This window comes from Bombus pyrosoma, linkage group LG10 (genome assembly GCF_014825855.1).
Source record: "Bombus pyrosoma isolate SC7728 linkage group LG10, ASM1482585v1, whole genome shotgun sequence".
NCBI lineage: Eukaryota > Metazoa > Arthropoda > Insecta > Hymenoptera > Apidae > Bombus > Bombus pyrosoma.
In genome coordinates, this window is record NC_057779.1 from 3680750 (window position 1) to 3708127 (window position 27378).

A 27378-nucleotide genomic window follows, 5' to 3' on the forward strand; every position below is an offset into this window, starting at 1 on the left:
CGTTACAGATTGAATTATTTCTCATACGTAATAAAGAACGGAGACCAATTTAGATATGCATCATGCGGTTCAAATGTCACATGACGCTTAACTCTTTCTCCGTTTTCATTACGACTTTTCTGCAATAGGTTCATTCGAAAAACTGATATACGTTTCCGTATGGTCCATGCGTCACATTTTTGCGCAGGTTGCGTCTGCAATACGTCGACGTTAATTATAATAAATAATGCTAATTACCGGTTGCGTCCGTGGAACCCCGCTATTAGACTTATCGTCACATTCGTTACGTCAAAAGGATGTTTTCATAGTCGTATTTCACCGTGAAAACATACCATTACAAATTTAATTAGATTAGTTAGAGATGCAATTCAGTTTCTTATCAGTCGACGACTAATGTCGAAACGGGAAATTAGCTTCCTTCGAACGTTGCTCGCGGGTTATTTGCCCGGATAAATACCGTGACGTACTCAGGTACGGATATGTGATGCACTGTTACGATGAACTATATTTTTGCTGTGTCCAAAAAACAAGAAAATTTTCAACGTAATAGTTGAAACAAATAATTCAATTGTGCTTCATCGTAATTTGATATTGTATATAGCTCACAGTGATCTTGAATTTTTTAATAAATAATTTCCTATTTCGTGTTTCCTTTCTTTTATATATATATATATATATATATATATATAATTATAATATAAAATATAAATATTCGGATATAATAAAATAAAATATAAATATCGGATAAAACCGACGATTTTATCTTATTTGGAAATTTTATTTTTTATTTGGAATAGTATTAAATTAGGAGACATTGGATTACCACATCAGGCCAATATCCTAAATTTTTTATTACAAAAGTTGCAAATATTTAAAATTTTTATAACACAGTTGTACATTAAAGAATTAAAGATATGTATACGCACACATGCACGTATTTCGTGGAATTAAGAAATTTAGGAAAATTCAATAGTTTTATATGTATGTTATATGTATATTATATATACATCATTAATTTTATATATTGTAGTTTTCTATAATATCAAGTGAAATAAATTCATCTTCAAAATTTTTTATTATTTCATGTTATATAAAAACATTTACAATTCAGAATTTTGTAGTTATAGTGAAATAGCAAAGAGTGGCATGATTTGTATATGTCGAGGATAGGAACCTCAAAAGTTTAGGGCCTGTGGTATGACACTTCTTTATACGTTCATCTTCGTCGAACATCAAAATAAGGTTTATGTCAGCATGATTATTACATATAAGATGGGACAGAGGATATTTGATAATAGACCGTTAAGGAGGCTTAGAGTTCGAACTGATATGGAACGAGCTTATTCTCTTTAAGATAATAAACGACAGCTCATGCAGAAGGTAAGAAATGTTATGGGAACGTTTATGTGCATATGATTCTTGCTTTAATAAAAGTATCTTTGATGAGTCTGTAGCTCTCCATTTGTTTTATGGGAGCATAACCATTTTTAAAAGAAATTGCTATGTTCCTCTGAGACTATCCTAGAGTGGAAAATATAAATGCAACAATCATTTGAATAACTTCCAATGAAAACTCAATGTAGAGGAAAAGAGAGAGACAGACAGACAGACAGATTTCCACTTTTATACTTAAATAAACATTGATATTAAAAGAGAAAAAATTTGGAATTTTTCTAATTTGCCACTTTGATTCATAGAATCAATCGTTGAGTCAATTAATTGCAAATTCAGGTATTACATGAATAGTATCTATATGTATACATCGAGTACATTAGTCACATAATCGATGCTTAATAGCGATCAGAGTACATAATACGATTCACTATTGATAGTGCCACTAGATAATGCGATAATAATAGAGTAGATAGTAATATTACTGCACTGTGCAATATATAATAGTAGGTACTATAATTCGATTGGTTAAATGTTTTCTAATTTCATTTTATCACTGTATTAAGCTAATGTAAGTTCCGTAGACTTCATTTATAGATCAATAAATTAATTACATGGGGTTTTTGATATAGCTTGAATGTGATCAAGACTATACGATCAAAGGAATCGTTGCAGCACTATAATGCACATCGTGGCGCCGTTACATAATACTTAGCGTACGTTGTGACGCCATGAATTCGTCACAATGATTAACTATAACTGGCTGCCGCAGCTTAGAATATCTTCCACACCCTCTTAAATTCCGGAAGTATATTTATCTTGACTCACGACGAAAACCCACACGAACTATTAACGGTGAATCGTGGATTTCAAATATGTAAATATTCTCTGTATTGTCACAACTGTTGAATATTGAGCGAGTAATATGTAAAGAAGTAAAAATTCTGATAAATAGAGATGATGATTCAAATCTTTACGTATTTTAATTCTTTGAACTCTGGCAATTTTTATCATGTGATCGATCAGCAATTTCGGCGCATTTTATAGTAAAACCACGTATAGAGTTCGAAACTAACAATTTCGTTTTGAAAAGAGGAAGAGATAGACTGCGGATTTTTATGCATTTATAGGAAATTTGAAAGTGCACAGTTGTACAGAATGCACATAGTATGGAAAAATATGCAAACTATGGAGCTTTCTGTAATACTTGGTACATAAAACAATTTTCTTCTGAATTCCCGAGGTTCTACTTTTCTCATTTTATTATATTACCAAAAAAAGAAGAAAAAAATGTGGATTTGCATAAAAATACTCCAAAATACCAGTTAGAAGTATCTATGAATTTATTCACACAGTACTTTCTTTTCTTTTCCATCTTTTTATCGTTAAGAAAAGCAAATAAGCTTTAGGCTCCATTCATGCTGCCACAACTATATTAAAAACGTTTATTTGCTTTTTTTATAATAATATGAAGGGAAAGGAGATAATTAAGTTATTTAAAATTAGAGCATTTTTAGATATCACGGTATAGATATTTTTTCACCCTATTCTTTCGCAACTTGCGTTCGAAATTATTACTGTAACCGGGGATATATGTCGTGCATCGCGTTCACATGATTTTTGACATTTGTATCGAGTCATCGAAGATACAAATAGATACAAGATGTCTCATCATTCTTATCACAGATTTGCGGGACGCAACAGAAATCGCAGTGACGCATTTCCATTAAAATTTATTCGCTAAGGCACGATACCCTAATTTATCTGTACAGCTACGAGCATTGCGCAGACTGATGTATTCACAGCATCCAACACGATGTGTGACTCATTTCATATAATCAAGAGTAACTCTCGTAACCGAGAACTCTCCATCGTCCCCGTCTGTCTTGCTGCTTCGTTGAGTTATCTGAAAGCTTCCATCAATGGACCGATACGATCGTGAAATATTCTCACTACCAGTCACCCAAAAAGCTGATTCCATTTATTGGAGCAAGGGTTCGAATAATAGACCCTTCTCTCTGCTTAACTGTAACTTTGTTTGCGAATTTGTTTCTCAAGTCTGTATCGATTCAACTTGTTCCCCCGTTATTCATGCAGAATGCAGGAAAGTTTCCATCGATTATTCACTCAAATCCTTCATTTCATATTCCTTAATTATTTTATACATTCGCCGTTTCGTTGCGTGGTTGAAAGCGAATTTAGTAACGAGGATACAAATTGTTCTTGTACTTCGATTAATATTATTTCGATTTGATTAGATAGGTTGAGTGGAATTGAAAACATTGTACATGCAGATGGAAGATTATTTCTTATGCAAAAATAAATTAAAGGACTGTTTACTGAGAAAATCGATTATTCACATGCGCTTAAATCTTGGCGTAGTTAAGATACGTTGAATGATAATATAATAATAGCGTATTTTGCACGAATACATCGTTTACATAATTTTTATGACTTATCGAATTGAAAAAGACATAAGGGAAATATTTCGATCTTGTAAGTGGATACGTACTACGCAACAAATTCTTAAAATTAATTTTTTTTTCATTAATTTTTGTATAAAGAATTGCTTTCTATCTACTTGTAAAATATTTTCGAGTAAACCTTCTATGTTTCTGAAATTGACACTTCCTCAGCTGGAAAATTCCGGATTCCAGTAAATGTATCATAAAATTAATAGGAATTTATGGAACGATACCTATTTTAAAATATAGTATGTGAAAGGTCTAATACCATCAGTAAGTGCTTTTTCATCTACTATCTGGAACGTTGGTAGTATCGAAGGATTGGAAATCACTCTCCTGTGTGATGAGTCGTCCAAACTGCTGTTTCATAGCGCGGAAGAAATGTACATATAACGGATATAATGAAAAAGCATTCTCGGAATTGTCAGGTCGTTAATCTGACATAGATTTACATAAAGTTGTTGACTCACGTTAATGCGTAAACGTTTGCGAACGTGACGAATTCCACGACCATATCTCGAGTGCTACTGACACTGAAACGCAAATGTTGATCGACTATTGAAACCTAGAATCTCCTGTTCTGTATTTTCAGCATTTCACTCGAATGACAGTCAAAGGTAAAATTCCGAAAAGTTGAGGTCTAAATTGAAATTTTTAGAAGAATTTAATTACCGTTTTTTTTTTAAATTAAAGACGAAAGAAATTAAAATAAAAAATCTCTTGCATAATAATTTATTAATTAATGGTGTTATTGAATTTTGATATTTGGAATCTTAATATTATCCTTTTTCTATCAAAACTGTAGAATTCTATCGCGTATATCTTTTTTCTTTTGACGATATTGGGTTGCTAGGTAATCGAGCTCAAACTCTGCACCATTTCATTACAAGATATAGTAAGTTGTATAGTGTGTAATTCGTTTCTTAATTCACCGTTCGAGAACAAAAATTGTCTTAAGTCTCCATTAAATTTTAATAAAGTGGATAGAACATATTCGTGAAAGATCCCTTTTTAGATATTCGCGTGGGTGTTGGTGATAAGCTAATCACTACGCTTAGATTAGAATAATGACTCTTATCGGTTAGTCCATAAAATAGGGCGACACGGAACGGTATTATTTAGCAAGTTAACAGCGCACTATGTTTATTTATAATAAAACACATTAGAAAATAAACAACACCAATTTCATGAAAGTAAAATTTCGCAATAACTTCTAACACCTTCGTCGCATTTGAATGCTTTAACACTTTTTTCTTTAATGTATATTTTTCTAAAATGCTACTTTTAGGAGTTGAGAAAATTAATTGCACGAAAAATCAATCATTATCGATGCACTATCGATAAAAAATAATAAAGAGTATATGAATGAGCTATTTATTAAAATATACATATTTATTATATTAATATTAATTTTAACCCTAATCTTATCTGCAACGAACAATGATAATAATTGATTTATCGTTTTTTATTTATATAACATATGTAGTATCGCGGACATAAGGCCTAGGAGTTAGCGGGTGAACCACATACAATGTCGCGAGAGCCCAGACGTTTTTAAACCATAAACAATGTCCCGAGAGCCGAGGTGCCGATGGGCCCGTAAGTGTATCATCGGTCCTTCAAGTAAATAGTTTCATAGAAAAGGTCTACGTGACTTTGGCCTCGAGCGGTCGTAGAACACGTGTGTGGTGGGTCTACGGGAAAACAAAAGACATGCGAGAGCAGGGGAGTTTGGGTTGAGAAGTCAAAGACCTTGAATCGAGAAGTCAGGGAGTGCGAATTGCGTTGTCAATATAATGCTGTTAGCGTTGTCGACAGAGCGTGGTCCGTGTGAGAGAGAACGTTGGATCCGTTGTGTCGAGAGTTGTCTAGATTGTAGCGTGTTATTGCGATTAGTTCATATTAAACTACCATCGTTTTTCTGTCTATATTTGTGCAATCCATTCATTGTAAATAAACTACAAATATTAGGATATAATAACATTATATTCCATTGAAGATACTACACACATGATTAACATCAATAAGTTAGGTTTAAAGTGGGTTACATAAAGATACGTCCATCTAACCCAGAATATGGTGTAACGGAAAGTAAATTTAATTTAAATCTTTTACATCTATCTCGAACAGTAAATCTGAGCGACGATGATATTTATAGGGAAAAGTTGTTCAGATTAACGACGTTGAAAACATACTTCGAGGTCGTCGAAATCATTGACGTGTGCCTCTATGTAAACAATTACCGAGAAAACTTTCATAATGTTAATTATCGCGAAACGCAGTAAATTGCCACGACCAAGCCTAAGAAATTCTTGAACCGATTAAATTCGAGGATGTATCTCGACGAAAAGTAACTCTGGCTCAGCGATTCCTCAAAATTCAGTTAGTTAGCACAACTCTTTTAGACAGAACGGCATGATTCCGGCGCTGAGAAATGATGTCGAGTGGACCGTTTTGTAACCGAGGAAACGATTCACGTAAAAGGAAAGGACTCTCGTGCAGTCTTTGCGTTGGTTAAGTCGACAACAAAGCCCTAAGATCACTTACTTTAGAGTAATCGTGATTCTGTCAAGATGTGAGCGGCAAAAAGTATTCGTCGTTGTAGACAGTTCCCATTACTGGATTTTTATCTTTTTTTATTGGAGGGTTGAGGAAATTCAAAGAAATAAAACATTCTAATACGCGTTTTCATATGCACTTTACATGGATTATTATAAAATTTTATGTTTACAGTTCCATAACATATAGTTTGGACATTTAGTTCATGAGTTCATTCGTAATTTTGAAATGTTTAGTCTGCAACGTTTGGTTCACGGTTTCATAATTTTTAATCTGCAGTATTTAACCCACGCATTTAAGTATCTTTTATATAATAACCTGAAGGTACATATAGCGTTCCTTTATTTTAAATCTTAAATCTGTTGAAATACTATGGTATTTTTGAGAAATATCTATAACACTAAGAACACTTTGTTGGAACAGCAAATGTAGCGCGCATCTTGGCACCTGTTTTATTGAAAAAGTTTGCCAACTACGTTTTCAACGTCTGCTCTTGATTTATGTTACTTTGAAGAATTATTCCCAAGATCCTTTTAGGAAGAATAAAAATACCTTGTAGATGAAATCGCTAATATATGATAAATAAAACTATCACTCATAGAACGCAAATAATGAATAATCATGTGAGCATAATTATACAATGCTAATCAAAAATATCAAAGCTTGACACGTATGTTATTATTTGCTTTCAGATAATCTATTATAATTTTAGCGAAGACATTTAAATTTAGAATACTTCACTTTAAACTTATATACAAATGATATATTTCGAAATCAAGTATCTTAATTTAAATCTAATCCAGCAGTCCAAATTATCTTGAAGTTGATTGAGAAAGAAATGTTAATTTCTTATTCCATCAAAATTAGCTCTTCGAACTGGTCTTTTAAAGTGTGCAAACTTTTCAGTTCAATTTAGTTTAGCAAATACTAGTAGGTAGCCAGTGTTTCTTCGTTTGGGAGAGAGACCAACTCGTCATCAGATTCTTACATCATTGCTTGATAAATTGTTAGATAAAATTTATTTTCTATTAGAGTTTCCGCATGTCAACAAATATTAGATTAGATAATGATGAGTCCGTGATTGTTTTGTATCTCATGAATTTGAAATACTAGAGGCTATGTCATATGTATAAACGTGTTTAAATCAGTATTAATGAGTTTATGTTATTGATTAAGCAACCCAAATAGCGAATAATTTCCCAGAGCATGTTTAATTCACGGGACAAATGCATTTTTGAATGATCATTATAAACCACAATGGATTTACCTGCAAATATATTATTCAAGATATTATTTATTATGTGCATATTAAAAGCTGTACAGTGAAAGACTAATTTTCGATTAATCTCGTCGGTAATTCTCGAACAAAATAAAAAATGAATGATGATTATGTTTTTAAAACTTTTGAAGCATAATTGCGTTCTTCAAATATAGATTACACTCTTCTATTAATTAACTTATATCCATGAATCCTAGTTTTAAGAGCTGCTTATGATTTATCTGTATTTTTATATTATTGTAGCCAGTACAATGTGTACATCAACATATATCTGTTAAATTGAGTGATACAGTAGAATGTACAGAATGTTTCGTAAGTTAGAATCGAAGAGAATTGGATAATTGAACAGTCACCCTGGCAAACTCTGTCGCCTCTACATAGTAATTTTCTTTAGAATGCTTACAAACGTATTGAACCTTTCTCTCTATTCCTGACGTTAATGGAGCTCGAAGGTAAAAAGAAAATACAATTTAATATCCTATCGTCGATCCAATATCAAATTTTAAACCAATTGAATGAAGTATTTCAAGCTTTCCTTAGAACGAATACGAATCTCCTGTTGCCTCATTTTCCTCGCTTCGAATGCGTTATTCAAACATAGAAATAAGAGGAAAATACGACTTATCGTCTTTCCACGTATCCAATATCCACTTTTTTATCAATCGAATAAAATATTTCTTTTAAAACGCATACGAGAATGTATCGATTCATTCTCTGGATTTGTTACGTTGTTGGAGCATAAAAATAACAAGAAAATACGAATAGCATTCCTTCGTCAATGCAATATCCAATTTTCGTTCGATCAAATAAAATGTTTTTCCTGCGTCTCGTTGTGAAACCTATATTAATTCCACGAATGTCGACTAAGAGAACATGTTGATGTAACGATTAATTACTCGGAAGAATCGATTATCTCATCGAGCATATAACCCCTATAACATAAACAGCTATCTAACACTGACATTAGTATATCCGCACCACAGTGAACATTGCAATACCTAGTTACGGAATTGTATACACTAGGATACAGTAATACAGACTGCAGAGTCTGCGGCAGGCGCCATGGACATCGATCTGTTCCACTGCACATTCTCTCGACCCAGAGAAAAGCACCCTCTTTCTTTCTCGCTCTCTCTGTGGCTGCTTCAATGACTCTTATCTATATTGACACGAGCTTTATTCTTTCGATTCCATCTACACAGGCTTTTATAGGCAAATTTTTTTATGGCTTACACCCATCATATTTGCTTATTTTTCTTTGTTCTTCTTTGTAGAAAGATTCTAGCTTACTAACCTACTGGAACTAGAACTCAAAGTTCTAACTCAAAAGTTATATACAAAATAGATATTATGGTACATATATATTTTTTTAAATTAATTGCTTGGAATCAGAGAATCGGTTGAAACTGTAAGTTGAGTATTATAGCGTTTGGGAAAGATCGGTTTGATTAAAATTTTTCATATTTTAAAGATGATGAGTGTGATCTGGCAGGAGCGAAATTCGGTGCAATGTAGAACGAGATAGTGTACAGTAATCTTTTTAATCAAGTTAAAAGATAGACGAAAAACGTAAGGCATAAAGCACCCGAATATTGTCGTAAATGAAACTTGTTTCTGAATAGAGGAACAGAAGCCTAGATGGAGAGAAGTTTAGATGAACAGTTCCTGCTCAAAGTTCCCGACGTTATTAAACGAGGCAGCAGTTTTCAAACTAGGCTGTGATAGTTGCATTAAGGGAAAATGACTTCTTTATCAAAGTTTTACAGAGATAAATACTTTGTTGCTGCTACTATGATTTAGTTCGAAGTTCAACATTTTTATCGATTACTGTTGGGTGTAGCCACCATTCGTTGATCACTTCTAAGAGGGTTGTAACAACTGTTCGATCTTAACTTTATGCATTGTATTATGACTCTCGCTTCTTCGACGTTATGTTCCGACACGATAGAAGTCTACATATAGATAGTCTACAGGTATTGGCCTCATCGATTTTGTTAGGAATTATAGACCATTAAAAGCGACCACTCCATTATCTGCACCCCGTAAATTTCATGGAATTACGATCATGAATCCTCTGCTTGTCTTGCCTTAATGGTAATGACATAAGACGATGGTGAAGCCTGCATAAATCCTTTCGCTAACTTTGCATCTTCGTGCAAAACAGTATGCAAACTGGGTGGAGCCTGGATAGTGTGCAATATATTTTATCGATTAATAATCACGGAGCAATGTTGCGATTTTAATTGTTCCCTTTACCAAATATTGGTTAGTATTGTTTCATTCGTTAAATTGCGAAATTTATAGAATTCTAGATATGATGAAACCGTGAAGCTCGTGAAACGAACATTGCACGAGTACAATATGTTTCGAATGCGTTTGTCGTGTCTCTGACGAATTTATGATTCAAGAGGTAAAATTTTCGTGTCAGAAACAGACAGCATTATATTCATAGAATTGTAAACGTTTTTGAAACGTTTTATACAAGACATCTTTGAAATTATTTTAGCTTGAACAATACTTAATTTTCACAATTTATTGAACTTATTTCTAAAAAAATGTTAATTATCATATAAATATAAATTCGTAAGAAGAATATAATAATTATTTTTTAATTATCACAGATCTGAATGAATTTCGGATTTATCAGTTTACCTCCGGAAAAGCATTTTCTTACGTAATCCTCTGTTTATAACGTTTTGGGGATTTCATCATCTTCGTTTGCGTTTTAGTTTATTTTTGTTTCAATTTCTAATTCCGTAACTTTTGCATAACAAATTGGTGAAATTTAGTTCGTGTTCTGGTTACATTATATTAAACTGTGCAATTTAGAACTCTCCGAATAACTAGATGTATGTTATCACGAACACTCTTCAAATCAACATCCTTAATAACCATTTTACCTTTCACGCGACTGTTAGTTAAAGATTACCGTTTGAAAATTGATAGCGTCTACTATATCAGCAAAATAAATTTCATTCTTTAAGGAGAAGATCTCAATTCTAGTCGAATGCAAAATCAAAGTTAAACTTCTGCCGTCATTGCTTTTCATTTTCAATAGATTATAGTAGAGGATAAGCATTCCAATTTTATTTCTGTATTAGATAAAGTATCATCGCTATTAGAATATCCAATATTAAATATTTCAGTATTAAATAAGTATTAAATTTCTGCTTCCTTCACATCTAGAAGTTTTATCGCGACTCTATAATGATTTAAAAATAAAATAAGATATTCTATATTCATTCATAATAAATCATATAATCGTAGTAAATCGTTAAAAGTTCCATTCGATCACATTATATTTTATTCCGAGTTGTAGGATATTGTGGAGTGCGAATAGGTTGGACAAAGGCTATCGATCAGCGAAGGGTTCTATCTGATATCTGCTATTCACCCTATTCACGTGTCACAACTACTCTGATTAATTTCTCGATCAGTATGATAGGAAGCCAAAGCGGGAAATGAACTTGTGCTACGATACCGCGAATCTTATACGGACAACAACCGCTACATTCCAAGAAGTTGAGCGATAGGATATAGTTGTTGCTACAACAAATGATTTTTCTGTGATAATGCGCTGTAATTTACTAATATTTATAGCTTTGTTCTATATTTAGTTCTAAATTTAATAATTTATTGTATTTTATTTTCACATTAATGCTGCATTTATATTCGTATGGTATTATTTTTTTGTCGTAATTGAATGAAAGATATATTCATTGCTTTGTTTAATATAGCACGTAACAAGTAAAAAGGTCGTTAATCAAACGTAGTAACGACATGTATGAAAATTTTAAGTCGTGCGAAATTGAAACCGAGAACGTAATAACACAGGAGAGGTCAGAATGCATGAAGACTTATTAAACTTACAAATCTAAAAATTATTTTCTAGTTTTATCCACTAAGCTACTTTCTTTAGGAGAAAATGTCAATTTTTATGAGAAATTTTATCAAAAGTACACGATTCGTTCCATCTGTTTGCTAGAATTTTTTTCACAAAATGACTTTCTCGAGTAATTGAGAAAAATATATTTCAACTTTCTATAATTTTTATTTTCTTCTACAAACCTAACTTACTTTCTCCATAAACATCATTTATAAATTGCTTATCATGCGAGAACTTGTTGACATAAATATTTCACGTAACTGGATATAGTAGCCGTAAACTTTTATGATATTTCGTACAATATATTAAATATTGGAAAGCTAAGTAAAGCGATAGGGTATGATAAAAGGAAATATAACAATGTATAGAGTAACGTGACATAATATTTATAACAGGCGTAATTGAATCGTATCATTAAAAGCCGTCCATTAGGACACGTGTTGATCATCCAGTTCGTTACATTCTGTTTTATGAATTAATTGCTTTCTCTTGAAACGTTATTAACTCAAAGGGTAGTAAACCAAATTCTTTTTTTACAATATCTGTGGAAGTATATTCATCGCAAATGCCAGTATTGAAATTATTTTGCCTTCATGTGGAAAACTGTACGAAATTCATTTCAGTGGCGACATTTAATTATTTTTATATTATTTATATTATTATTGTTACGTTCTATTTAGTTGCCGACGAGAAGGTAGCGTTAACTGACGTTTAATGCAACTGGCAATAAGTTCCATTTTCGACTTATCTGCTATATGCGGGAATACTGGCACGGGAGAGAATTAAAGTTATTCGAAAGTAAATTAACAATATGTAATGATTTATTCAAATATTAATCAATTTCGATATTGACAATTGACTGACAGACTGACGGATATAAAATTCTTCGGTTGATAAAATGATGATTCCTCAAAAACAAAATGATAACTAACTCTTCGATAATCAAAATGATAATTAACTCTTCGAATGGTAATTATTCGGTTGACGAACGGTAATTAATTATTATTCAATAGACGAACAGTAATTACTGCTACTGACTTCTCTGATTCGTTACAGTTATTTATATCTTTTTTTTGAAAATGTTTGGGAAGATCCCTAACGTTCGTTCAAACTGCCTACTTTATTTACAATTTAAATTGTCTTAATATCATTATAAAGACATAGTTAGATAAGTTTTTGCAAGATATAGCTTTTAGCGGCTTTAACTGTCTTTCACTTCAAATATTGCAAACACGGTTTCAAATAAACGTTTGAAATTACCTTGATTTGATAGAAATTATCAATTGTACTTTCGCGCTACGGATCGCGCAGGGCGCGGGACGTGACAATTATTAATTATTAATTAACTCCTCGAGGGATGGTATATTGATTTAATTTATCTTTGATTCAAATGTGATTCCAAAAAACAGAATGAGTACTTCAGTAATGAAATTCTTCAACGAATAGTAGAAGGTTCAATAGCCATTATTTATATAATTTGTATATATTATTATTATTTATCTTTCGTATTAAGAATAGAATTTATTTTTCAGGATAACAAAAGATAAACTTTTCTGGTCATAATAAATTCATTATTAAAGAGGTTATCTCGTCTGAAATTTTATCGAGAAAGGAAAATTGAAGGAATAGTACATGTCGTAAAGTCACTTTCGCAGAACTAATTGATTTAATTAAACGAAAGATCGTTATTTCAGCCGTACGAGAAAGTCCTACATATCTTTCAACGATCATAATTTCTACATATTAATAGAAAACTTTATTTTCTTTTCTCTCCACTTTTTATAAAGGAGAAATTTTTACCAGTATATCAATGAAAATGATATATTTTTTCACTTATTTAAACATTACTGTCCTATCAACTAAGTGCATGGTTATTAACAATAGACAAATGTCACGGTGTATTATTTCATTACATATCTCTGATTCTTTGACAAATTTCAATATATTTCATGATTTACCACATTATCTTCAAAAATAGATTTGAAGCCGATAGTATTTGGCTCACAGTATGGATTAGAATTAAATGGTCCACTGTAAAAAGTAAACTAGATTTTCTGTACTGTGAAACAAGTTCCCTGTACATTTTACAAAAACAAAAAAAAAGAAAAGATTAGTTCGTACAGTACAGTCATGTATCGCGTTTTTTTATATCACGGTTGATCAACGTCCAGTGATCAGGATCCAACTTCCAAACAAATATTTATCTCTTACTACGTGGCTTTTATACTCGTCCACCAGAACACCTCGATACCATACAAGTGAGATAAATATCCTATTCGAGACATTCCAACCGAATAGAACTCCCTATAACCTAAATCATATTATTCGCCTGTACATCGGGATTTATCATCGGCAAACCGTGCCTTTGACAATTGTTCCTCTATCGATCCTGCCAATAGCCATCCAACAGAGAACGAGTAACTATTTCTTTAAAATTTGATCGCGAGATGCAGCGTATTTCTCTTTTCACCTTCGTCTCGTCTGTTCCAACTCGAGTTTTATAAACAACCTTCTATGCATCTCGATACGATCAACGATTTTTATCGTGACAAAAGCACTTCTCGAAGTCCGTACCATAGATAATAGACTGTTGGATGATCTCATGTGTATGGAGTGTCTATCTGTGATTTTCCACTACCATTATACGAGACGAACGATGTCAAAGTGCCTGAAAAATCTGCTTCGACGACCCAAGGCGGATAAACGATTTCCTTGGCGAGAAAGGAAGCGTTCGAGATCTTCTTTAATGAGTATACGCGTTCTTTCGAAGAATGTCGTCGATTGAAGACGTAAGAGCGGATCAATATATCACGAACGCCTCTTGCAGTCAGGGTGATGTAATGATGTTTGCTTAACACTGGAAGTAGGAATTTGTTGTAAAAATATTTCTGAAGTAATGATTATCTCTATATTATACGTATCTTTAAAATTTGTGAAATAATTTTATAAAATATATGATCGCTATTAGTAAATCGCATCGGTGGATTGTTTGGAAATAAGTTTGCAACGATATTAATTTTTCTCGTGGATGTTGAGGTAAAATTTTTCCCGCGAATTTTAGAAATTGCGAATATTCCAATATATCTTTAAAATTTACGACACGACCAATTTTTGTAGATTTAGTTAGTGGGTTATGTCGAAATAGGATGAGAAACAAAATTCAGATGTGAAATAAATATCGCATCGAAAGGAATCAACTAGAAAAGACGCTCGATCGTTTCGATTTACTTAGATTGAATATAATTCAGTTGTATCTGGCCGTGCATACGAAAATGAAATAAAACAAATTGAGAGGGAACGAGAGAATTGCATAATCGCATTACAGAAATGAATCATTATCGTGTAAATTACCTTTACGGGATTGTTTCTACAACATGGTTCAACAACATGGTTCAACAACATGGTTCAACAACATGGGTTTTAGCGGCACTTCCAGCTACTCTTGGTATGTCGTAGTATATCGTAGAATATGCCGTGTGCTGCGTACGAGTCAACTTGTAAATAGGTTTATTCGTCTCGACCTCCCGTCTGTTTCTCATTTTATGCACCTCGCAAAATATTTTGTACGAGCTTCCTGCGAGTAATTATATGCTTAGGAATATATTCCGTTTTGTGGTTAAGTGGAAATTAAAAGTAATGAAACTATGATTAAAATATTAAAGTATACGTCACCGCCGGGACTTGGTTTACTATAAAATACATAACTTCATTAACGAAGAAGAGCAGGAACGTGAAATAAAAAACTTCCAGAATGCTTATAAAATATTAAATTGTAAATATTTAACACATTAGAGACCAGGCGGTGAAACGAAGTTCGTAGAAAAATTAAAAAATACTTTGACAGTTTTCGTTACGTGATTGCGAATGAGACGTTATTTCGTTAACGCAATGTTGGTGTTTAATGTGTTAAAAATCGTAATATTTGAAGTTAGAGGGTTCACGTGACAAAAATCAAGATGTTTTGGAACGATTGGACTTCAAACGGAGTATCGTTGACAAAATAGCAGGTTTCCTTGAACGCTGTCAACTCTGTGCAAATTGGAATCCCCGCAGGAGCAGCTTCTGGTGTGAAATTCAATTTAATCGTGACACGATCCTGGCACGAACAGCGTATTCCACAAGGAAAGGGAATTGGTAAAAACCTCGAGGGCTTCTTCACTTGTCTGTATCCTCCCGGCCAATGATCCGTACGATGTGCGAAACTTTGAAAAATTATTTTACGACTTTCGAACACATATATGTATAACGCTGTATTTATTCTATTGCAAACAATTTCCATTATGGAACTTTCATCCGGAAACTATCGTGTACTCGATAGAATTTGTATATGTAATCGATATAGCGTAGTTATTAATTAAGACTGTAATCCATTATGAGGAACAAAATTATGAGCAATTAGAAATTATTATCAGAAATTATTATGGACAATGACAAACAGTGAAATAATACGTAAAAATTCTGTATCTATCCTCCTTCTATGTTGCAATTTTCCAAGATGTAATTTCGTTAATGATTCGTTCCAATTTTATAGAATGATAGAATTTATGTACGTGGAATGAGTTGAACACGATATTGTTTCAGTACACAGTGCCAATAAGAGTTCTTGTATACAGTATCTACTAATTGTTCTTAGAATCTGTGGTGTGTCGCCTGACTCTACTGCAGCAAGATTTCTGCCTCTATACTATTTGTTTTACTTTTTCAAGATCTAATTTCTTACGATATCGATGATTCTTTACTAATTTCGTGGAAATGTTGGAATTTATATGCAACGAATTGGGAGTAACGTAAATAATAAATTACGAATAAAAGATACTTGATCTAGAATCTAGGTTGAAAAATTCAAGCACCTATGTTTGAAAATAATGTGGTATCTCAGACGAAGAATAAGGGCAAAATGGATAAGACAAGGACGGAGACAAGGAAATATAACCCGCAAACAAGGGCGGTTCTAATAATGCAACTTTGAAGGCTGCACCGTAAATGCAAATTAAAATCTCCTCTCTCTCTTTCTCTCTCTCTCTCTCTCGTCTCTGGCTAAAATATCTTTGAAACCCGCTTTCATAGTAACGCCCACTAGGAATAAAACGTTTATTGAAGTAGCTGAAAGCTTTATATTTTACAAGAGTAAGTACATTTTATTCGATTCAATAAATTTTATATTAACTAAAGTTTACTATATCACAGATACTTACGTATATTTTCACGAATGTAATTTAGGAAATGGGACCTAGGTTGAAAATACTTTTACTGTTATAAAAGATACTATATTTTGGATATTTCATAAATTTTTATATAGCGTATTCTATGTATTTTAATATACATCTTCAAATTTCCCATAAATAAACAAAAGGCCGTAGCCCGGGAATATCAATTTTGTTAAATGTTAGTCATTACACAACAATAAGCACGAATATCGATTCTCATAGAATGTCACGCGATGAATTATTCATTTTTCCATTGAAGTGGAAGATACTCTACATTCCCGCATCATAGATTATTTCAATTAAATCATCGAATATTCTTCCGAGGCAAGGACGTTTTGCTTCGCGTTAAAAATCATTTTTAATTTACATCTCTTTCCAATATCCACGCAGCGTGTAGGAAATCGATGGGACCCGAAATAAAACAAAATTATAGCCCGTCGTCTCGCGTAAATTGAATTACCTACACTACCCTGTTCACAGTTACTTAAGCAGACTGCAATTTAATAAAAGCAGTTATTGGTGGATGGATCGATACGATCCCGAAAATAGGAGCGAAATTCTGACTACTCTGCTGCTATGGAAAATGCGCACACGTAGAGTAATAAGACAAATTATTGATAGAATAAAATTTGTTCTGTTTGTCTGAAAAATTTTTTTCGTTAAATCTAAACCGTGAAACACTCAGGCTAATCAACTTACCTAACTCTCAAGTATACGCTAACTTGTACGAATACAAAGTTGCATTAAACTGAGATTAATCTAAATTAAACTTGATGAAAATATAGTAAGTTCCTTCTGAGTGAAGGAATTGTTGGAAGAATTCCAAGTTCGTTTGTAGCTTGAAAGGGTATAGCACGTTAGTAATTTGTAAAGCGATTGTACGAAAAAATATCCTAACAAGAACGCAAACGAGTTGGAGTTAAGTCATTTGACTAATTGGATAAAAATGTTGGACACTTGAATTTAAATCGCTAATCCGAACACTCAAGCGAAGGGACAAAAAGGTGTACTTTAAATTAAGTTATTTGAATTCCCCTTAAAGTTTGAAAATAACATTTTTAAAAATGAAGTTCTTGTGGAAACTGGGAAGATCGATCAACGTCAGGAATTAAATAAACGTACCAGAAATTAGATGATCCACAGGAAGTGATGGAAAAGCGATGCCATCAGAAATTTCCACCTTCCATTAAAAAGCGTTGGTCCCGCTGGCCCAACGTTTCGTATTACATTACGTTCCTCGTTTAAATCCGAGATCCCGCTGGCAGATTACAGAGTGCATTTAATCAAGCCACTTCGCAGCCGTGACTCGCTGCTAAAAAGCATTCCAGCGGAGGATAAGTTAACGAAAAAGCGTCACGTCGGAGAAATGGAAGAAATTGTACCTTGAAATATGAAACTGAATTTTAGATTGTCACGTTTGACCCGTGGTCAAAATTTATATGATATGGTCCACGATATAGCGAGATTCTAAATTGAAGCATCAAATAACGACATCGATATATTGATTCTACAATGTGATTCAGTACGTAGCATTTTATCTTCTTCGACAGGAACTGAATCAAGGCTAAACTATACTTTACGTAATTTCTGATCCTCTACGTGACCAGTTCAAAGTTGTCGCACGGTGATGCGAGCGGAGCAGGTCACGTCTACGTTCCAAAAGCGATGGAAATGGCAAAAGGATCGGAAGAGAGAGAAGGAGTTATGACATCGGGTTACATATTTCTTGGTTTAAGGCGTATTATGAATTTTTCAGAAATGTTATTTTCGAATCTGGCTTTTTTCATTCTCTTTTTTTTTAAGATTATTACCACAAAAGATTATTATTTATTTCTCGTTATTGCTTCTTTTATCTTAGAATAATCCACGGCAACTAAGTTATTTTACGAAAAAAAGATAAACATTTCTCTGTAATCTCTTGAATTATATTACTTGCACGTAGATAATCTAAAAGGTCTAGATTAGGAAATATGAAATCACTAAAATAATAATTCCACAGGCACTTTAATGAAACATTGTACACTCAAACACGAAGATATATCGCAGAGTGCTTTTCCATGTTAAACTTCATTCGTTAGAAAAAGGAGGGTAACTAACCCAAAGCTTTCAGACGCATTCCTATATTTTCGATTTCTACGAGTATCAAAATATCCTAAGAAACCACTGAAACTACCCCTTGTCCCAGTACGTGAAACCACGTTTACTCTGTGGTCAACCTATGGTCATTATTGGTGGTCAATGATCATTTTCTCTGAAATAATTCCTGGCAGCTATTGGCCGAATACCAAAGACGTTCCTAAAGCTCTTTCCTTTCGATTTCTATTATCCACGTGGACATTATCCGTCTTTAATCAATGAGTGCAAATAATGTTATCACCCTGAGGACCTCTGCTATCCTTCGACCATTCTGGGATAAATTCCAATAGGATGAAATTGAGACTTAGAAAAATTTTCACGTTCGAGGAAGCAATCCGGCTGAAAGGAGAATTCTGGGTTGAATTCCAACAAGAGGAAAGAATTCGGGCAATAAAAACACAATGGCATAAGTACGCGGAAAAAAAGAGTTTGTGAAATGCGAAAGAAGGTGATACGACTACATTAAAAAGGAAAAACCTACATTAAAAAGGAAAAAAAATTAAACAAGCAGAGAAAACGAGGACAAGAAGTAAACGAGAAAACCATCCAAACATATGAAGATATAAAAGAAACTAATCAAAAGATATAGAAAAGCAAAAATAGCAGAAATAAATAAAAGTACTGCGAGAACACTGAATAGAACTTGTAATCTTTATAACTAATCTTCGCAAGGTAAAAATATGTAGCCTTTAATACCAAGGAAGAAAGCAAAAGGAATGTAAAAAGCAGTCCAAAAATGTATTGAAAAAGTTACAGAGTTAAAGAAGGAAATACAAAGGCATTCATTAGGCATAATCGTAGAAGCAGTAAAAGAAATACACGGACGCTAAGAAAGAAATACTGTAGCGATAAAAGAAAGATGTGAAAACATCAAAGGCAGGATTCAATAATAAAATGAAAGCAGTGCACGTACCTACATGGGAAACGAGCTTTAAAACCAATAAAAGGGCCGAATAACGGCGCCAGAAAAGACGATAAGAGCAACATTGTTACAAGTTAACGATATAATTTCTGATTTGTTCCATTTAGAAATCTCAAAGACAATGAGCTAAACAAAGCTTCTTAAATTGCCTGGATAAAAATCGCAGAAATTTACGATAAAATTACGATAAATATACGACGAATAAATTACGATAACAGCTAATGGAACTTGAAGATGTTTTATAAAACACATAGAAATATGGAGAAACAAAACTCCAGTTTGATAAGCGTTCAAATACTTTCTCAAACCAGTGTATACATATACAACTGTTAATAGCTGGTCAAAGAAATGAAAAGCCTTCGGTTTCCACTCGCATCATATCGATTGACCTCGATATTCAGAAAATCCGTTTAACCAGGCGTGGTTTCTGCAAGACTCTTATTTTTTCTTTTTCTCGATAGATTTGAAATTTCGATTAAAAACCTAGTGGTACAAAGGGATCAGGAAACTTGCAGAATATATAGCTTTTCAAAGGGTATATCCATGGAAATATTAAACGCGGGAAACTTTGAGATTTAATATTTTATGACCTCTGGAGAGAAAGTTTTTGTGAATACGCGATACTCGACGATAATTTAAACCCCTTAAAAGTTTTCTAAGTTGCGCCTGCTCTCGTTTGTTCGTGGGGAAGCTGCTTTTCAAAGACAGGCTCTTACGATTTCAGTCCTCTGGTTAAATTTTAACGATGGAAACAATCACCGATTCTGTATATGGTTATTTGACTCGGATAAAAATTTTAACATTCTAATGTTCAGTCCTAAACTTGTCGCATGTTATAAAATATCAAGTTGATTGGGAAAAAGTCGACGATAAAATATCGTGTTGATGCAATGTTAAAAGTTAATAAATTAACGAGTCAAATGGTGTATTTTCAAACATAAATTGCTGAAAAGTTGTTCCAATATACATACATAAATATAGTCAAACCATAGCCAAATTTGACAAATTAAAACTACAAATTACTTAGTTCGTTCTAAATAACCTACTGTCTCACATAATCCTATCTTGCATCATCTTTACATCTTACATTATTCTTTCTGAATAATTTATGTTATGCCGATATGAGACGTTCTCTATGCCTCAATTTGAGCAACTTCTATTTCTATTGTTTTGATTTCGAGTGCTGTGCACTCGATTATCTGGAATTGGTGTGTTCCCGGTAGAAACCGCAAAGCACAGGTACAGCAAGTTAGCCGATTAGCATTTAATGGGAAAATCCTCGTACACAACCTACTCAGCTGATCCAATTTTCTACCCTTTCCAGTAGGTATTATCGATGTCTATGGCTCTATCAATTATCGGGAATTCCACTACTATTTGAGACAGAGCCTGTGAGGCTGTGGAAAATCTTTAAATTGGCCTTTTCATACCGAATTAAGCGTTGATCTCGGTGTATTTCATTCCAGAATTTCAATTATAAACAGTGAGAATGAAAATTTAAATGCCTTCCCCTATGTGATTCTAGGAATTATTGGGATTTTCCAACGCTTTTTCGGGACCACAACTATGAAAAATATTTAAATTTATCTCTTCATTCCGAATTCAGTGTTAATCTTGGTATGTTTCATTTTAGAATTTCAACTAGTAAAAGGTAAAAGGTCGATACGTTGTCTCGTTCGAACGAAAATCAGAGCTTCATTTACATTTCATTTTGAAATTCCAAGTATAAATGATGGGAATAAAAATCTCACTGCATTCCAATGAGTTTCGATTTAAACGATCATCGGAATTTTCTCTGCGATGCGAGGAAAAGCGACAATTGTTCGAAATTTGTAAATTAATCGCCTTATCTTACGAATTAAGCATCGATTCTGTAACATCTGATTTCACAAAATTGTATTTAAACAAAACAAATAGAATTTCCTCGGAAATATTGGACATGAAAATTTCGACATTTCACGAAACTTTATTTACATCACGGAAAATGAATTCCCCGAAAATGTTGAACATGAAAATTCCAACGCGTTTTCAGTGGCTTTGTGAACCAAACTTTTTACTACAATTTAATGCCGGATGAGCCTGAAAACTGTTCATTTTGAAACGAGTCATTGTAAAGAAGTTTGTTTAACATGTTATTCAGAGTTACTCGATTGGACGTATCTGAAAGCACGAATAGTTTGGACAATAAACATTTTGCTACGATTTACATTTGCTACAGTTTCGTAGGTAGCTGTAGCGTTAGTTTTCAAATGTATCATTGTAGAAAAATGTATTTCGAACAGCAGTTCGAAGTTACACAATTAAATGTGTCTAAATGGACAAGTATCTTGAACAGGTTTGTATGAATTTGGAAAATAAACTTCCTGTTACAACGACTGTAGAGAAATTTATTTAAACTATGATTCGAAATTTTTCAATTGTAAATGTTTAAAAGTACAAGTACTTTCAGTACGTTTGTATAACTTTGTATAATAGATAATATTTTTGCAACATTTCCATTTAAAGTCGAATATGCTTCAAAAATGTTAATTCTAACTTTCTTTGCTCGCAGAAATTTATCTCTGTTTTTATCCTTATCCATTCGATCACAAATGTCTGAAAACAGAAATATGTTCCACTCTAGTAAATTAATTTATGAAGTAATATATTTTTAGCATGTATCCCGATGTAGAGTAGTCGCATTATTCTTCGCGGCAGCAACGTCACTCGGAAGTTAGCTGGCCGTGAAACATAGTATAATGACTTCACGAGCCCATAGGGGATTTGAATGGCCGGCCCATCTATTTTGCTAGTAGGGGAATTTTAAAGTAGCGAACGTATGATGAAAAATTCAAATGACAGGATAAAGTATGTTCAAACGCGATATGTTCGTTTATAGCGTAAAATATGTTGCTATAGGATATAGGGAGACAAGTAACAAGTCGAATATGTTAATTTTTATTCCATGAAAAATTAACCAGATGTAAGACTCTGATCCTTACAAATCAACAGGTGAACTAGAATACTTCAACGTCTACGAATATATTCTTATAAATTAGATATTAAATTTGTGATGCTTTATCGATGAGAAATATTTTGGATTAATAATAGTAATGCTTAAAATAAATTCTTTATTGATTCGTGCAAGACTTTGACTATTTCTACCGAGCAGAGTAATTATATCAAACAGAGCTCTTTTATATAATGGAATATTCAGATATTATTAGCGAAAGTTTACAAGTCAAAAGTTACAAGATATCAATAGTAGAGTTATATATCGATTAGATTTCAATAGATTTGTTTAAACGCGTTTGAATAAACGAGAGTACTTTCATCGTTCAAATCAATTGTTGATCCTGAAAAGATCCAAAACTTAATCCAACTTTTTTCACTGTTTCGTCAAAACAGACTGCAATTAGATAATGAAAATTGGAAAAAACTCGCTGAATTGCATAATTTACCAATACTGATTTACCAACATAAACGGGTTAGTCTATAGATTGTTCATCGTTCACGAATTGAGGGCATTGTTGGCAAATAACGATCCATTAACTGGACAGCAATTAATCTCTTTTGTTTTCCGTTAAATTAGTAAAAGCTTTTACTGTACTCCAAAATGACGCCCATCTTATTTTCCCTCGCCATTTAGTCAACGCCAAAATGGTGTGCGTGACTCTTGACGAAGGTATTGAATAGACATACGAATCATATCTGCAAATGTCATTTCGTATTCATGCGATTTCACGCTTTGCAAATGTGATTTATTCCATTTTTCCTCGGCAGTTTCTCGCGCACGTGCCACTTCGTCGCGGAGAATGAAAGAAAAACATCTATCTTCAGGGAATTTCTTTTCCCCCTCGTTGAAACTAAAATTTTTGTATGCAGATCTTATCTTGCTATCGAATGTTTTCCGTTCGATTCGCTGAAAGATCCTCTAACGTTCCTTATTTGCAACAAAGTAAATACCTTTAACTCCGGAAAAATACTCGTGCGGAAATGACTGGAGAAACCGACCGAGGATACATGAAGCGCTTGATAAAACATGAGATACGAAGTCACGAGTAGCCTATGAATATTCATGACTCTAAAGGTATTAAGATCTTGTTACATACATACATCTAACTAGATGCTAATACCTTGTAAATGAAAGATAGATATCGAGAATAATAGAATTGGTGTAAGAAACTTAATGATTTCGTGATAACGTTTTAAGCGCCGAGACAAATTCGAAACTTTCTTGTGGAAATAAAGATCTGGAGTATCGTTGAAACTGAATTTTTCTATCTTCCCGAAAATTACCAATCTTAAACTCTTCAGAGACGTTCTATTAAAGATAGAAGGAGATGAATTCCTCCTGTTCTTTAGGGTTCTACTTATTTAAAAAAATATCCGTGTACATTGATGTATTTATCAACTTCATAAATCGGAAAGTACAGGAAAGCGTTGATGATACACCGTTTTTGTAAATTTACCTTGGAGTTTACCATTATCTATGCCATCTTCTTGCCGTGAGAGAACTTATGGAAGTAGGTCATTTATTTCTTGCGGATGAAATATTAATCGTGTACTTCCACGCGTACTGGAACTAGTAAAAAGTAGAGTCGATCATTTTCTGAATCGCTTTGTGTCTCACCTTTTGACCCTCGACTCCACCCAGAAGCTGGTACTTCACCTAACTATGCTCCAGTTATATCGATTCCAGCAACTATAACGAGTTCGAATGATAACAACGGCGTCTAGATCTCTCGTTTGCTCTGAAATGTGATACCATTGTAAGAATTTCCCATCGCAGAGAGAATTTCATTTGCCAGTATCAACCAAGTAGTTGTATAATAGTTGCTATATAAACGCGAATCGTAACAGTTAACTCAATTTGTTGGAGAATTGACACGAAACACTCGTATAACAGAGATGTTATTTCTAAAAACAGAAGTCGAAGCCTGAAACAATCGTAGAAAGATGAACCCGGAGACTGTCGAGATCTTCGTGTTGGACAAATTGAACGACGTTTAAGTGGCTTATTTCGGTTGATTCCGTGTCGGGAAAACAAAAATGAATGTTGTCGAACAGAGACCCATTATTTCCTGAAAGGCAACCAACATTTTAATTAACTAAACAGTTGGCGTGTTTTCCGGTTTTGTACTTTACTTTACGACAAACGTAAACTGAAATCTACACGAGGGATCGGTGACACTCGCGAGATCATTAGCCTTTAGATTATTTATTTCACGACAGCTGCGCACGTGAGAAATTCTTTTGGCGGTCGTTCGTTGCTTTGGCCGACGACCAAAATTTGAGCAAGCAGAGCATGTGCATATACGAGTACGTTGATTGACTGCTGGAATATCATCGACGATGATGTGTTCTAATTGAAACGCTTGGTCGTTGAGAATCACGAGCGAAATCGTCGACAAATCGTTCATTAAAATTTAATTAACGGTAACGAATGAAACGATAAAATCTCACTTAATTATTCAAATTCATTCAATCATTCGTTCAAATATATAAAAGGCTATACCATAATTTCTTAAAAAGAATGAATACAATCATGAAACATTCAACGCGAAATATTTCAAGAGAAATAGGAAAAGTCTAAAAATATAATAAAATAACGAAAAACAAGTAGTAGAAGTGTTAAAAACGATGAGATCCAGAATTCAACTATTAAATATTTATAATACGAGGGAAAATTGATCTGACGTCGACGAGAAAATTAATCTCGAACGATACACGAAAATTACGTGGATTTGTCGGAATTATTTTCAATAAATTTTCAACCGAGTCAGCTGTAAATACTTTTTATTCGGATTATTCATAAACAAAATTCAACGCTCTAAATGACCGAGGCAAATTTGCAATAAAAATCTGTAAAGATGAAAATTCAGTTTCTCGAGTTTTTATATCCACGGCAATCTACCAGTTGATTTTTAACGATCGACTCAACAGCAAAGTATTTTTACTCTTCGATTAATTGAGTCAATTTGCCGTATGTTCGTTACACGCATAAATCCATGAATACGTGCAATGTACATGTATACACTCGCTGTACTGCATACTGTAACTCATTTAAATTAAACCAGTAAATGACAAAAATCTCTCAGTTATTTCTGCAACAGCAATAATAATTTAAACGTGCAATTTAGAAAAGTACACCCGGTATATTATATATTTCACGCTAGAAACTACGTCTCGTATCTAGTTGTGCACAATATGCGAACGTACACGTGCGGTGACACTTAAATATTGACGATAAAAGTTCCCAACAGGTTTCCATTGATTTTCGCTAAACGAATGTCGCTGATGAATTCGTACAAGCCGCCTGAAATTTCTAGGAAATTTCTGACGCGCCACTGTCACGAAATAACTCATGGGTGGACAACATTTTGCAAGGTCGAGGCGCGTTCAATGGAATCCAATTTCGAGGGGAAACGAGAACTTCCGCCGAGAAGATTCGCGTAGCGCGGCCGTCTGAATAATCCTAACTTGTGTCTCTGAAACTTTCAGACCGCGATAATAATCGAATTACTGAATAGAGTTCTGGCGAAAGTTGCATGCCATTAGCGTGAAACGATGCTGAAGACGAACTTTTCGAGAAAGAAATATCTCGGTAGAATCGTTAAAAATTGTATGCCGGCCATCGTGGAACGTGTAGAAAAAACACGATGCAAAAATAACTTCGAAAAACACGACAGTAAAATCGATTAGTCAGGACGAATAAGCGAGCGAAACGAGTAACGGGTGAAACGTTCGAACAGAGGTTTGGTATTGAGAAAGAAAAACGAGGCGGAGCAATTGACGAATGGGAACTGGATGCTACCGACTGTTTGAATAAGAGCACGCTTCTGCTCTGAACAAATATAGATGCAACTTTTTAGATCCTGCCGAGGACGTCCACATTAATTTAATAAAAAGAGAACATTATCAGTGTTTAGTAAAGGAATTCTTTCTTACTAAATATATCAAATTACAAGTCTTTTTTAAACAAATGGAATAGCTATTTCTCTTCTCTTTTTCACTCTCTCTTCGAGTTTTCAAATATCATCGATTCCTCGTAATATGCTGTACATCGATCTTTTTATGAAAAGATAACAAAGATCCGGTTGCAGGAAGGCTCTTAAGAAATATATCACGTTTCGGGAGAAAAAGTCAGGAGAAAAAGGAGAAGCAAGAATATTCTTAGACCGCCAGATATATCGACGATCCACGATAAATTCGTGGGATTAAATCATCTCAATTAAAGCGTCTCGAATTCAAGAATCCAGGCGTTTAAAGGTATGAAACTGAAACGCGGTAGAAAGGTTAACGAAGGAACACAGTCACTTTAATATCGCAGAAAAATCTGAGAAGGTCGAGATATTTTATTTGAGAAACTAGAGAACCTCACCGAGATAAATCCTGGAAAATATACGAAAATGTACGTAAAATACAGTTAACCCTCGCTACCACTATCAAGTAATTCTCTTCCTGACCCAATTTCTAGAAATTGTCTTGTGTTTCAACAGAAATGGCGATGGAAATTCTTGCATTCGCTATGTGGTTTTAAAAACGTACAT

At 33.5% G+C, this 27378-nt stretch overlaps 1 protein-coding gene across 1 annotated transcript in view; it reads left to right on the top strand.

The window, feature by feature from the left end:
- LOC122571351 (calcium uniporter protein, mitochondrial) overlaps positions 1 to 27378 on the top strand; it is a 77104-nt gene that overhangs the window by 1219 nt on the left and 48507 nt on the right. The window lies entirely within an intron of this gene.